Genomic DNA, 11,554 nt, shown 5'->3' with positions numbered 1-11,554 from the left:
GTACATTTTTTTAATTTATGAAATTTCTATTTAGAGAGAGAAAGGGAGGAAAGGAAGGAGAGGAAGAAAGAGAGAGAGAGAAAGAGAGAGAGAGAAAGAGACATCAATTTATTGTTTTACTTATTTATGCTTTCATTGGTTGATTCTTGCATGTAACCTGATCAGAAACCAAACTTGCAACCTTGTTGTACTGGGGATGATGATCTTACTAATTGAGCTACCTGACCAGGGCACATTGTACATTTTAAATATCTTACAATTTATCTGTCAGTTATCTATATACATAAAAGCCTAAGGGACCGCTGTGCTGGACGACCAGACGACCAGATGACCAGATGACCAGCTGGTAGCTATAATGCACACTGACCACCAGGGGGTAGACAGCTCAATGCAGGAGCTGCCCCTTGGTGGTCAGTGTGCTCCCTCAGCAGGAGGCTCATGGCTGGTGACTGCTGCTGCGGGGTCCGGATGAGCAGGAGTGGTGCCCTGGCCGCCTGCCGCTTTGTGCACTACTACATTCCTTGGCGCATGTTGGACTGTGGGGATCGGGCCGAAACTGGCAGTCCGACATCCCCCGAGGGGTCCCGGACTGTGAGAGGGTGCAGCCAGGCTGAGGGACCCCACCAGTGCACTGGGCCTCTAGTACTTCAATAAAATTTTAAAAAGTCTTACTTTATAAAAAATTTTTAAAGATCAACAATCTAAGTTTCCACCTTTGGTAACTAGATAAAGAAGAGCAAATTATATCCAAAGTAAGCATAAGAAAATAAATAAGAAGAATTAAAGCAGAAATCATAAAGAAAATCAATGAAACCAAAAGGTGACTTCGAAAAGATCAACAAAATTGATAAACCTCTAGCCAGCCTAAGAACAAAGGGAGGACAAAAATTATTATCAGAAATGCAAAAGGTAAAAACAATATAGATCTCATGGAAATTAAAAGGATAATAAAAATGCTATAAACAATTAAATGTCCACAATTTTAATAACCTAGACGAAATGGACCAATATCTTGAAAGACACAATCTGCCAATTTGCACACAGGAAAAAAAGGACAATGTGAATCTATTAAACACTGCATCAGTAATTATTTACCCTCCAAAACACAGAAAGCAGCAGGCTAGATGGATTCACTGTTGAACTCTAACAAATATTTAAGGGAGAAATTATACAAATTCTCTACAATCTCTAAAAGCAGAAGGAATATCTACTAAGTCATTTTATGAGGTCAGTATCACCTTAATACCCAAAGCAGGCAAAGACTTTACAAGAAAACTACATACCAACATCTCTCATGAACACAGATGCAAAATTCCTCAATAAAATATTAGCAAATTGACTCCAACAATGTATAAAAGGAATTAAACACTATGACCAAGTGGGATTTATGCAAGGCTAGTTCAACATTTGAAAACAACTATCATCCATCATAACAAGCTAAAGAAGAAAAATCACATACTCGTATCAATAGATGCAGAAAACACATTTGATAAAATCCAACACCCATTCATGATAAAAACTCTCAGTAAACTAGAATAGAGGGGAACATCCTCAACTTGATACAGATTATCTGCAACAAAAAATTGCAACTAACATCATACTTATGGTGATAAACTTTCCCACTAAAGATCAGGTACAAGGCAAGGATAATGATTCTCACCTCTCCTTTTCAACATCACACCAGAAGTTCTAGCTAATAATTGTAAAGTTGAAAACTGTAAGTCGAACCATCCTGTTGGGGGCTGTCTGTACGCATTTGATCTCACCCAATGTAGTTTTCTTCTCTAGAAATCTGATTTTTTTTTTAAAAGTTATCTTTCATGTCTCTATTTAACCTGTTGAACAGATAGGACACATTTAATGTCTTTGGCTATTAATTAAAACACTTTGACAGTTCTGGGGTTTTTTTTTTAATTGCATTTCTTTTCCTTATGTGTCACACTTTTCTTCTTTGTATACATTGTAATGTTTTAAGTGGTAATTTTTAATTGGATGCCAGACATTGTTAGTTTTACTTTGTTGGATACTGGATGCCTTTATATTCCTATAAATATTTTTGCTTTGTTCTGAGGTGAATCTAGGTTTCTTAAAAACAGTTTGAAACTTCTGGCCCTTGCTTTTAACATTTGTTAGGAGAGAGTGGAACAGAATTTGTTATAGAGCTAAGAATGCCCCACTTCTGAGGCAAGAATCTTCTGTGTGTTCTACCAAAAGCTCCATGAATGATGGATGACTTTTCAGTCTTGCTGATGGGAACAGACACTACTTCTAATCTCTTTGGGTGGCTCTTCCCTAGCTATGAAGTAGCTGCCTCATGTACTTGTGTTGACCACCGCTCTGCTATGTATACGTGAGGGAGGCTCTCTGCAGAAATCTCCTGATTTCTCCCTCTGCCACTTTCTCCTTTCCAGTATTGTTTTGTGTTAGAAACAGAAAGCTGGCACTCACGAATTACTCAGATACCATGGCCAAGCGTGTGTAGGCAGGAATTGATAGGCTGATATTTGGAGCCAGTCTTTGTCAATATATGGCAGAACCCAAGCCCAGCACCAGAGCAGCCAGCAAGGTTGGGGATTACAACTGGTTTCATTTTCATGGTCACTTGAGTAATTACTGGTGAAAAGTGGGAGCAGAGAGAGGACAGTCAGCTCTCAAATAGTGAGCAGAAGAAAGCCCCGTGTCGGATTTGATGGTGGGCAGGAGGTAAGCCTTCTTCAAAAGATGTGTGGTCAGGAAAACTTGGGAAATTCATTTTGTTAGAAGCTTAGTTGCAAATAAAGGAAAACCTTAGTCAAGCAAAGAGGCAGAGATTAAAAAGAAGCATAGTCCTGCTTATACAGAATGGGATGTCTGAGAGGAGGACAGAGGGAGTGGCCTTCCTCTTGTCCTGGGAGGATATAATGGCGCTGTTTAGGGAATTCTCTCCTGGAAGAACACAGACTCTTTCCTTCAAGTGAGAATTAGCATGCCTGCGAAAGGATTTAGCCAAAGTTCGAGATCTACTTCTCATGGTGGAGCAGGGGCAGCTCCTGAGGTCTACAGAGAAGGAGGCAGTTTACATCCAGCTTACATTTGATCTGGGCCTACAGGCCAAACTTTTGGAAATGTAATCCACTGGCAGCACCTGTGGGCTGGAGGCCAGAGATATGATAGACTGTTCAGAGAATCCAAAAACTGTATGCAGTTGAAAAGAAGACTGACATTTAATGTTGTTGGGCCAAAGCAATGGACCATGCCAAGGGGCCTCTGAGATGGCCAAAAGCTGGTCAGGCACAGGACTGCAAGGCTGTGTGTCAGAATTGATTGGATATTTGGAGCCAACTACGAGGCATGAAAGAATAGAAAGGAGAGAAGTCATGCAGCCAAGGAGAGTAGGATGTCCCCTACATGCGCACTCAGTGCTGCCATGGGGAAGGTTAGGGGTAGACAGATGATGGAGGCAGAAAGCCTAGGACACAGGCAGATGGGTGTTTTTTTATTGTGAGAAATTAGAGCAGAACGTCGGAGAGACCCTCTGCTCAGTCCCTTTGCCCCACATTGAAGGATTTAGCATTATTCCAATTCTGAAAAAATAAAAATACAAAGCTATCAAACACTGGATATTCCTGCACAGTAGGGTTCTGGGTAATTTTATTTTGTTCTTCGTAACTTTCTTTTTCAAGCTTTCTCTCAAAACCTTTGAACAGGTTCACATCTCAGAGAAAAAGGAAAACAAGACTATAGAACTAGGCTTCCTATTGCTTCTGTGACCTCATCTCTTGTCATTCTTCTACCTATCAGTCTACTCCAGTCACACCACCTCTTACTGGTCTCCAAACATGCCTTGGTCTCTCACCTCAGGGCCTTTGCACTTACTTTCCCCTCAGCCCTGGATGCCAATCCCCCACATATCTTCAGAGTTCTGCAACTCTGAGGTCCTTGCTCCAATGTTCCCTTTTCAATAAGGCCTTCCAGGAACACAGGCCTCAACACATCTTTCCCCCAAGCCTACTTATTTTTCCTTATTTGTATTTATCATTATCTAATGTACAACACGCGTTTCTTAATCATTTCTTATTTATTTATTGTCTGTTTCCTCCCACTAGCATTGAAGTTCCATGATAGCAAGAATATTTTTGGCTGCTTGTTCACTGCTATATGTTTAGCAGTCTAGTGGGCACACAGTAGGTGCTTATTAAGTATCTGTTGGCTACTACAGAATGAGTGAATGCCTATGAGGGTAAATGAATTATAGGAACTGTTCTGACAATGAAAGCATTTCCAGATTCAAACAACTGACATACAAATGACTTTGGGAATAAACTTTTTTTTGAAGGTTGGATACTGCCTGTTATCAAAGAGTTACTCAAGTCTGAGAGCTGTCAGGTATTTTCTGACCTCCACTAGCTACCCCTGCTATTTTATCATTGTAACCATACATGAAAGCGGCAGGCCCCAGGCCCTTTTCTTTCAGCAGCTGAGTGTGTGTGCCTTTCCCAGCTTCTAATTTCTGATCCTCACTTTCACTGGGACTTCTTATTCGGTTTCACACAGCGATGCTGCCAGACATGTGTGCTTTGAGTCTGGCTAACTCCGGGCCAGATCTGCAGACAAAAAGGCATTCTGGCCATGCCTACTGATAGGGGGAGGAGCGCTCCAGGAGGAACTCCACCAGCTGACCTGGTAGCCTCCTGAACTCCTGAAAGCATCTTTGTTGTGCTTAAATGGGCCTTCTCATGAGTCCTGCAGGATACACACGATAGCAAGCATTTAAGAGCATACTCAATGCACAGACTTTTATGTTATGGTTTATTTTGATTCATTCACTCTGGGGATTCAGCCTTTCTTTGACTGTGAACCTAAAACATGAGAGAGAGAGAGGGAGGGAGGGAGGGGGAGGAGAGAGAGAGAGAGAGAGGTGTGTGTGTGTGTGAGAGAGAGAGAGAGAGGGAGAGAGAGAGAGAGAGAGAAATTTCCTGGGGTTTTAAAAAGTCATACTTTTTTCTGGAAACTGAGCCTTAGCACAAAGAAATCCCTCTGTACTTTGCCATCTCCATTCTCCATTTTGCACAGCAGCTACCGCTCTGTGTCTGTGTAGAGCATGGCAAAGGATGGGAAACTCAGAACAAGTTTAAAGGATCATCGGTGTCACCTTCCAAATTGCTTTCTCCTCTGGTGTCCCGAAATGTCTGTCCTCTTAAATCACAAAACATTTTCTCCAGCTGATCCGATCTATGCTAATGATTTTAAGTAGCACCTGCAGTCCAAACTGGTATAATCCAGAATCCAGCCCAGTTTCACCTGTTTTGGTCCACCTAAATATTTCACTGGTTCTTCAGGTTCATTCTATTCAAGGCTAACTCATTAGCTTTCCACCAAAACAAAACAAAAAATAACGAAAATATAGAAGATTTTTTTTAGAATAAATAAAAAACCTTGGTTCTCCTGTTGCCAAGCCTGACTAATGGCATTTCCTTCTCCCATTCAACAAAACCAGGAAATTCAAAGACAAACTTGATTCTCTCCTCTGACTCTATGCAAATTCTGTCAGTTACTAAGTCACTGCTTTGACACTAGTCTAATAAATTCCTAATTTTTCCTGACCATAAGCCTTTGGAAGAAGGCTTAGATACTGCCACCACCAAAAGCCAACTTTCGGGGCCTTCGGCTCACTCTCTGAAAGCTGACTATTCTCTTCCTCACTTTTCAGCACTAATTGCTCAGGTGACCATGAAAATGAAACCTAGTGTTTTCCCCCCCATCCCCTGCTGGCTGCCTTGGTGCAGGGCCTGGGTTCTGCAATGTCCTCAAGGAAGATCTGGCTCCAAATACCAGCCCTATCACGGCCTGCCTACACAAGCTCAGACATGATATTTAATTAATTAGTGTTAGTTTCTTTTTCTCTAAAATGGGTATAAACCGAAATCTCAGAGAGTGGTTGTGAGGATTAAATACAGGCATACTTCAAAATGTCGCTGTTCCAGTTTTAGCCCGTTGCAGTAAATGCAAGTCAATCTTTTGGCTGGTGGAGAGTCTTGCCTTCAATTTGTAAAAAAAAACCAAAAATGCAACATCTGTGAAGCGAAATGAAGTGAAATGTAATAAAATGAGGTCTGCCTGGAAACTAAAGAATATCAAGCACTTGAAATGTAACTGTTGACGTGTCCTCCTGGCAAATTAATTCTTCATCCTCTGTTTTTCAAATGGCTGTTCCCATCCCTCTCCTGAAGAAGGCAGCCCAAATCTATTTTGCCATCACTTTGCTGAAAAACCAGACGTGGGCACAGCTCTGTACCATGCTACCTTACACAGACTTGTGGGAGGTTACTGTCACTCCAGTTCAGTGTTTCCCAAGGTGTGCCCTGCAGATTAGGTGCTCTGCATGTCCCTCTTAGAAAAAAGGCGCCATGGGAAGTAAGTGTGAGAAATGCTGCCTATAGTTGCTTTATCTTGAGGAGTCACAATGCACACTAACTTAGGAAAGCTTCTGAAAAAAAAAAGCCCTGACATAAATACATTTAATAAACTGTTTTACACCCTTATTTGACTATGGGCCCCTTTTTGTGTGAAACAACTATTATCTCAAGGGGCATGTTGTGGCCTGCTCACCTGGCCTTACTCATCTCAGTCCCTTCACCCCGTTTTAACAATTCACGATCCAGAAGTCTGAATTGGAGAAGTACATTCCAGGCTAATACAGAAGGAGCTGTGATTACTTATATGTATGGAGCAGTAACACAGAATTCAGACCTATAAACAGGTTATTATAAAAAGGCATGGCAAACGCATAGGCTAGTAGAGACCCATAGATATCCCCTTCTATTGAGCTCAGCCTCCCCCAGACCTCTAAAGGAGGCTGTGTAAATACAGTGGGGCCTTGACTTACGAGTGTCCTGACTAACGAGTTTTTTGAGATACCAGCTGTCTCTCGGCCGATTTTTTGCATTGAGTTGATAGAGTAATTTGAGTTAAGGAGCTCCTTAAGGATCTCCTTAACGAGCTCGGTCTCGGAACGAATTAAACTCGTAAGTCAAGGCCCCACTGTATTACAGGTCTAGGTTTTACTGTCAGGGAGGACTAGAGCATGGGGATTCCCGTTAGTGCAGAAGCGAGTGCCTCCCACATTTCACCAGAAAATGAGCAGATGAGGCTTTCGGTTTTCCAGGGCCCAGACCTAGTTTTCAAGTCCAGCCAGGGCTGGGGCTGCTGAATCAATCCTGAGGTCTCATCCCATTGCCCAGTAAAGGATGAGGCTCAGAGGGCTGAGAAATCTGACTAGTGCACAGGTGTCATTCTCAACAAGAACCTTATTGTTCGCAAGCCTGATTCTTTGTTCTCAACCTCAAGTGTAAACCAAGAACTGGAGCTCAGAGCTTCTCACGTTTAGAGCCTGAGGCTCTGCTACCGGCCCATTCCTCCTGAGGAGATATCTCTCAGCATCCAGCTCCGCTCTCTAATCGAGCTTGTATTAAGGAGACTGCAGCCACAATGAACAGGAAGGAACACCTGGGACCACTGCTGTGCGCAATGCACCGGCATGAAGAACGACACTGCCCCCTCGTGGGAAACCCGCAAAGAGCAGCTTACTAAACCTCAATTCAGCAACTGAGTGGGCTCTGCATTTCCGAGTCCAAGGACCGTCCCCCCCCCCCACCTTCCTCAGCCCCTCTCACCCCCACTTCACCTCCCGCCTTTGAGGGGCGCTAGGGAGGATACTGGGGTGCGGATTCTTTTACCATTATAGGGTGGTGGTGTTGAGTAAAAAGATTAGGCGAAGGCGGGGTCTCCCAACCTCCCGACTCTATGAAGCACCTGGTTAAATCCAGATTCTGGGTCCTCGCCGCGGAGATTTATTTGATTTATCAGCCCAGGAGTGGGAACGGGGGTCTGAGTTTCTAACCAGTGAGATTTTGGTTCCGCACAGGTGACTCTGCACATCTGGCAGCTTTGCAGGTTCTGGGCTGGGAAGCAACTTGCTTTTTCCCTCTCCGGGTCCCCGCAGGGTGTGTATCCTCTTGCAGGACACGGGAACCCCGAAAGTCACTGTCTACACTCAACATTCGCTAAGCCCACAGCGGCCACTCCGGCGTCTACCCGGCAGTCCCTGCGCGATCCCGCCCACGTGCCGGGATCCGCCCTCGCCTCGGTTTCCATGGCGACCTGGGCCGCGCGCGCCTCCTGTTTCTAGGTTTCAGGGCTGTTTTAGATTCCACCTGTTGGCCCCAACGCCCTCGGCAGGACAAAGGAAGGGGGATTCCAGTCCAGGACAGTCAAGCTAAGAAGTAACTTCATTATTATTATTGATTTGAGTATTTCTTGTGTCCATTTTTTTTTTAATTAAAAAGAAGCTTTAAGAGATTTTGTTTCTGTTTTGGAGGGTGTCGTCCTAGCACTTTTAATATAACATTTTACCTCCAGATTTAAATGCTTTGGATAGACTGACCCCTGGCTGAAAAAATCCATGATTTGGCGCAGGAGGACACTTAGGGATGTGGCTTATGCGTTTGTGCCAGTAACTGGCTACACCGAGGTGATTCCCAGACCGTGGACTTCCTGGGCCTTCCTTTACTCTCCAGCTCTGCCCTTCTCTTCAAGGACTGCTGCCTCAGCTGAACCAATGGGGGAGGTCAGATTTTCAGGAGACTCAGGTGGGAATGCAAAGGCTGTGCCCCCAGAAGCATCTGGGCTGAGCTTGGCGCTCAGACGCCTCATTTTTCTAATCAAGAAACCCAGCTCATCCTAATCAACTTCCCTGAGGAGAGGACCACACCTTCTGCAGGCGCTGGTTTCCTGGTTGTCAACCCCTAAGCCTGGGCATATCCTCAAAAGGTGCTTTAGGTAGCTCGGTCCAGAGCATGTTTTACCTCGTTAGGTCCCAGGAAGGTTGGGGGTGGGCTGTCAGTTTTTATTTTTGGTCATGGATGACCTCTGGGTCAGGGTGCTTCCTTGACTGTTCATGATGGTCAGAGGCTAAATGGAAGCCTGCTGGTAAACGGAATGAATGCCCACAAAGAAGTGGGGAACGTTAGGGAGGGAAGTTGCACAAAAACCCAATGGGAAATTACCATTATCTCCAGTTTAGAGAAGAAGAAAGGGAGGGACAGAGAATTTCAGAAACTTGCCCAGTGGCGGATGGAGTCCAGAATTAAACCCTCATAGGGTCTGGCCTCCAAGCTCACAGTGAGTACTCTAAATTTAGCTTCCTTTCCTTTTACCGGAATGGAGCCTTTATTCAGTCCTCACCTCCCTCATTAGTTTAAGCAAATTCGCCCACTCACTCAACAATGAGCTGTTTATTTTTGTGCTCCCCTCAACCCCTGTAGTTCCATGGGGACAGGGACAACCACACCTATTTTATTAAGTTCTGTATCTGGCACACAATAGGCTTCCGGGAAGGTTTGACAAATAAAGAGCAAAGATAATGAGTACTTCGGAGTTTTTGTTTTTTTCATATAAATTAGGAGGAGAAAGAAACATGACAGATTTATAATGACCTTTTCTGGTCCTTAAGATATTTTATCCCTATTTATTCCTGCAGCATGAGATAGGGAAGGAGTGTAAGTGCCCCTCCCCCCACTTTTTTATGAAGGAGGAAACTAAAGTTAAAATACACTGATGCCTTGTGGTGGAGCTGGTATTTAAACCCAGGATTGTTTGCCTAACTCCAAAATCTGTACTTTTTCCACATACTATACTGCTTACCAGAGCATCTGAAATGTTGTAGTTGTGATTAAGGGGAAGGTAGAATTTTTTTTAAAGTGAAATGGTAGGTGTGCCATTCTTTAGCCAGTCAACAAGCCGGTGCATGTGAAGAGAAAGAAAGTGAATAATAATAATAGCAAAGAGCTCCTCATCTAGAGGATAGTTTTTTCACTTGGGACCAGGCTTGGAAATCCTGAAGCTTCTATTTTAAAATAGGGACTGGGAAAACTAGAAGAATTTTCTCTATCTGCCTCTTCTATCCTAGGTGTGCCTGAGATGGAATTGCAGGCTGTTTTGTCATTTTACACTAAGAAGGTATTGTGTAAGCACCAGAAACAGAACAATGGAGTCTGCTGGACTTGAGGGAGAAGGTTCACCATAGAATGTGTAGTATTTTGTAAAGCCTATGTTGTGTTTCCTGGTTTGCCCTCCTAGAAGAATCTCTTTTGCATTGCAGTCATTTACCTGAGCACATGGTGGTTTGGAATTAGATAAACGATAAATTCTATTCCCAGTCTGTAATTGCTGTACTCCTAGTTTTCCCAGCCTTTAGGTTAATGGAGGTAACCCTTCTGTTTCCTTTTCTCCCAATTAGTTACCATGTTCTTTATTCTCCCCTGCTGTCCCTGTCAGTGTCGCTGGTTTTGTGCTAACTATCCCCCTTGCCTTTGCCTTGACTTCCACTCTGCCTCCCAGCGTTTTTAGGGATGACAGTCAGTTAAGCAATCTTGTTGGCTGCTCTGGAGAAAACCAGCATCATGTTATGCCTGTAGGTGGCATGTGCAGACTGCAGTCTGAGGAGGGGCAGGAGGTAAGGCTTAATTCTTGGAAAATTTTAGTGGGTTGCAAGAAATACTACTGAAACCATGAAGCACTGAGGTCTAAAAAATATCTTAGCATTCAACAAGAAATGAGATGCAGATTTATTAAGCAAACATCTATCTACATATATCAGCACTACCATTTCTGGACCATATGCTTAAGTGATTGTAAACCATAATTTAAAACTATTTTTTTTCTATTTAAATTCAAATGTTTTCTCTTCCGTGGGTGGGCCAGTCTATTTGTGTTTGAACTAATCACCTGTCATTTTGGGATCTAAAAACACAACTTGAGTTATGTGTTGGTCATGTTAATGTAGAGCCAACTAAATAAAAGTGAGAAGTAGGATATCCAAGAGTTAAGAACAAGAACTCTGGAACCAGTAGGCGTGGGCTGGAATTCTGGTTCTTCCAGTTATGAGCTGTGTGACCTTGGGCAAGTAACTTTGCCTCTCTGTTTTCAAAGAATGAAGTGCTATGTGTTAGCAATTATTATTTTTATTGCTGTCGTGATCACACAGTTGTTCATAGGTATCCTAGACAATTATACGCGCGTGCGCGCACACACACACACACACACCAAGAGTTAATTTTTTTTCTGTATAAGTTACTGGTTTCTGGATTTCTGAAGTTATTAACATGCAACTTTCTGACCATGGGTCATCCTGCTGTCATTGTCTACAGTAAGAAAGCTGTTTTGAGGCACTTGGCTTCCAAAGCCACAGATTCCCGTGCGAGTTGGAAGCAGTAGGCATAGCTGTGGTCCTACTCTCTCTGGACATGAGTGTCTATCTCTAACAAGTGACAATCACAGTTGGCCTAGATAAGAACCAAGAAATTTTTACCCCAGTATGGCCCTAATGACATCCTGATCTGCATTCTGACAAAAATAAAGTCAATGTGCAATGTAATTAGAAATGGGTAGAAAATTGAGACCACAATGCCCTATTGACTAATTTCCACAGTCCCTGTATCTTGCTTCTTGATGAGTTGGTCCAGTGCTGCCAAGGCTATTGGGGCCAGCCTAGAATAAAACGTTCTTGACTTCAAAA

The 11,554-nt window shown here is 43.2% G+C and overlaps 1 protein-coding gene and 1 long non-coding RNA gene across 3 annotated transcripts in view; one reads left to right on the top strand and one right to left on the bottom strand.

Annotated features, from left to right (window-relative positions):
• LOC107183971 overlaps positions 1–8,065 on the bottom strand; it is a 28,219-nt gene extending 20,154 nt beyond the window's left edge. For both annotated transcript variants that reach the window (XR_001514794.1, XR_001514793.1), the window contains exon 1: positions 7,792–8,065. This is a non-coding gene — a long non-coding RNA (uncharacterized LOC107183971). The remainder of the gene's footprint in view (positions 1–7,791) is intronic.
• A 98-nt stretch (positions 8,066–8,163) lies between these two features.
• LOC102766547 overlaps positions 8,164–11,554 on the top strand; it is an 8,632-nt gene continuing 5,241 nt past the window's right edge. The window contains exons 1-2 of the mRNA XM_015567376.1: positions 8,164–8,261; positions 9,062–9,159. The gene's annotated coding sequence lies outside the window, so the exon portion shown is untranslated. The remainder of the gene's footprint in view (positions 8,262–9,061; positions 9,160–11,554) is intronic.

The sequence above is a fragment of the Myotis davidii genome, unplaced genomic scaffold (genome assembly GCF_000327345.1).
Source record: "Myotis davidii unplaced genomic scaffold, ASM32734v1 scaffold98, whole genome shotgun sequence".
Taxonomy (NCBI): Eukaryota; Metazoa; Chordata; class Mammalia; order Chiroptera; family Vespertilionidae; genus Myotis; species Myotis davidii.
This window is presented reverse-complemented; position numbering and strand designations above follow the sequence as displayed.